General features: G+C 36.7%; 1 pseudogene; it reads right to left on the bottom strand.

Annotated features, from left to right (window-relative positions):
* Positions 1 to 514: 514 nt before the first annotated feature.
* On the bottom strand, positions 515 to 2345 carry LOC106333203 (annotated as a pseudogene).
* Positions 2346 to 2905: the final 560 nt, after the last annotated feature.

The raw sequence follows: 2905 nt of genomic DNA, 5'->3' as shown, positions 1-2905 counted from the left end.
AAATGAGTTTTGTCAACTCTTGTAGGCACCTACCAATCCTCATAATCTCTATAAATACCAAGCCATGCCATCACCTCACATTCATCCCAAAATCAAAATCACAGAGAGAAGTGAAGAAGAAGAACGTGAGAGAAAAAAAAAATTTCTTTTTCTTACGGGTATTTGAGATCGGGTTGAGAGAAAATTATTTAGAGAGTTCAGGTATTTTCTCCTATTATAACGAGAAAATTATTAATCGATTTCTCCGTTATAATTGAGAGGTTGTAACTCCTATTATTTTTCTCGTAATAAATTCTTCTACCTTGTCCGTGGTTTTTACCCTTTGGAGTTTTCCACGTTAAATCTGGTGTTCCATTTATTACACTATTTATCAAATTATTAGCTGCGACCCTGCTCTATCCGGTCCAGTTTGACAACACTAATCACGTTATTTTGTATACTTGGTTGAAAATAAACTTTGAGACCATGTTAAGATTTATGACTTTATAATTTTAATTGATGATGAATAAATTGATACATCATGGTTACAAAGTTCGATAGAATATTAAAAGTTAAGAAGATAATTTATGTAAGAACTTAAGGATAATCAGACCAAAGCCATTATCTTCTTTTGAGCTTCAGTAGGTGACTTTACATTAGTGGCCAAACCAATAGCCTCGAGAAAACAAATGAGACACCAAGTAACGTCAAGCTGCCACCACTCGAGTCCCACCCTGGCCGAGAACTCAAACGCATGATGGTTGTTATGCCATCCCTCTCCAATTGTTATAATCGCTGCCCACCTTATTCACCACGAATTTATCTTATTATTTGGTGAAATTACATAGATTGATTATACATATATATATATATATATATAGACAGTAGTACCAATTGTTTTTGGAGACGTCAGGTGTGTTCCAAGCTCGTGTTCCCCATGTATGGCAAACTGAATTCACCAGAAGAGTCCCGTGGAGTCGAACTACAGTTGCCACACCCTGCATTGTCGATTCTCACTTAGTTTCAATTCATTTGTTCCTTTAGATTTTTTTTATTTGAAACATCGATTTGAAACTATCCTGTTATGACAGTTTCAGGCTCTCAGCTGTCTAAATTAATTTGACACTAATACTAGTCAAGTTATTACATCATTGTACAAAATATATATTGCATCATAGGTGAAATTAATAATAGTGTTATGTATGCTTACAATTCCCCAGACGAGGTAGGGCATCCCTCCACAAATATAGAGGAGAAAGCCATAAGCTATCAGATGCAAAGGTAAGGTTCGCTGAAGAAACCGATAGAAGGGCTCCCTCACAAGGTCATTTACATTCTCCTCCACCACACTGCATGATAGCATGCATCCAATGATATAGTCAGGTTATAAGTCGGTCTCACCCATAAAGGACCATTCCTATCAGGGCTAAGACCAGATTATAACAATCAAGAGAAAATATAGATAGATTTGCGGAGCAGCAAGTTCTACTAGAGCCACCATATTAGTCCACGGCTACATTAATCATGCATGTTCAAATCTCCCCATAATATCAAGTTTGAATCTCTGAGTTCGTTCAGTTAGAATTAAGAGGCTATCAAACAATTAATTGGGCACTTTTTAACAACTAATCATTTTAATGCACCTTTTTGAGGATAGAACCGGAATCAAATAACCAAGTGAAGTGACCAAACCAAAACCCTTGTGTAGGGCTGTGTGGGTCACGTTGTGTATCACAATGTTTATGATGGTACCGATGGTTGCTCACCCACTCTATTGGGCCTCCCTGCATACACAATTTACAAGTTACGACTGAAGATATATTGTAGTGCTCATATCAAAGAATCATCTTTGAGTATCTAAAGGTTACCTGAAAAGCAAGAATGCCACCATAAGCGAAGATAAACTCGAGCCATTTTGGTAGATCGAAACTTCGGTGAGAAAGATTCCTATGATAACACAAGGCGATATGCACACCCCAATGGTGAGATGGAGGCAAACAAAAAGCCTAAAAGCCGCCCAACTGAAGTATAATGGAGCGAGAGGCTCAGCAAATGGACACCACCCAATACGACTACATTTCTCACGTCCCTAGAACTCCAACTCCTTTCCCAAAATGCACTCTTCTTTCTCACCGCCACAACCTCCGTCAAGGGTATTCTGCAGGAGCTCTCGACCTGGTCCGGTGCATCATGAACAGCTACGGTTCCTCCTCGTTTGGGCAAAAATGAATTTGCAGAGTTGGATGTTCGATAAGTGATCAAGGCACTAGTATAGTTAAGGTTACCTTGTTTAACAAATGGTGAAAAAGGAGAAAGCGGTTTGAGTGTTGTACATAGAGACACCATGGTTCCTTAGTATAGGTTTTTTGAAGTTGTTGCTTTTACATGCGTACCCAATATGCTACTATATATATACACATGACTAAAATGGTACGGTTGACTACCGCATAGGTCTAAATACCGCCTACGCCATATTTTAGAACACAAATTAAAACCTTAAAATTTGAAAACGTGAAATTATTTTGTAAATGTATAAAAGGTTGGAAGGGTTTTTTGGATGATCTTAAGCAAAATCATTTTTTCACTTTAATTTGTAAGTTATATATATATAGAAGGATATGGAATCATAAGATCATTATTGTTTGTTCTAAATAATGATGATAATGATGTGCAACTAAAGATACTATAAGATGAAAACGAGATTAATTGAACAGTCAAATAGATAATTTATTTTATTATTTAACACTAAGATGAATGAGATACAGTTACAAAAAAAAAGATGAATGAGATAAACGAGTAAAGATGTAGTGAGTTATATTGTCTAGAGAACGAAATAAATAAAACTGTTTGTTATAAACCATTTAGTGTTCCACCCATTTATCAGCCCGTGTAGTAAGACGGGTCAAGCCCATCCGCAGGATCATAC

The sequence above is a fragment of the Brassica oleracea genome, chromosome C3 (genome assembly GCF_000695525.1).
Source record: "Brassica oleracea var. oleracea cultivar TO1000 chromosome C3, BOL, whole genome shotgun sequence".
NCBI lineage: Eukaryota > Viridiplantae > Streptophyta > Magnoliopsida > Brassicales > Brassicaceae > Brassica > Brassica oleracea.
This window is presented reverse-complemented; position numbering and strand designations above follow the sequence as displayed.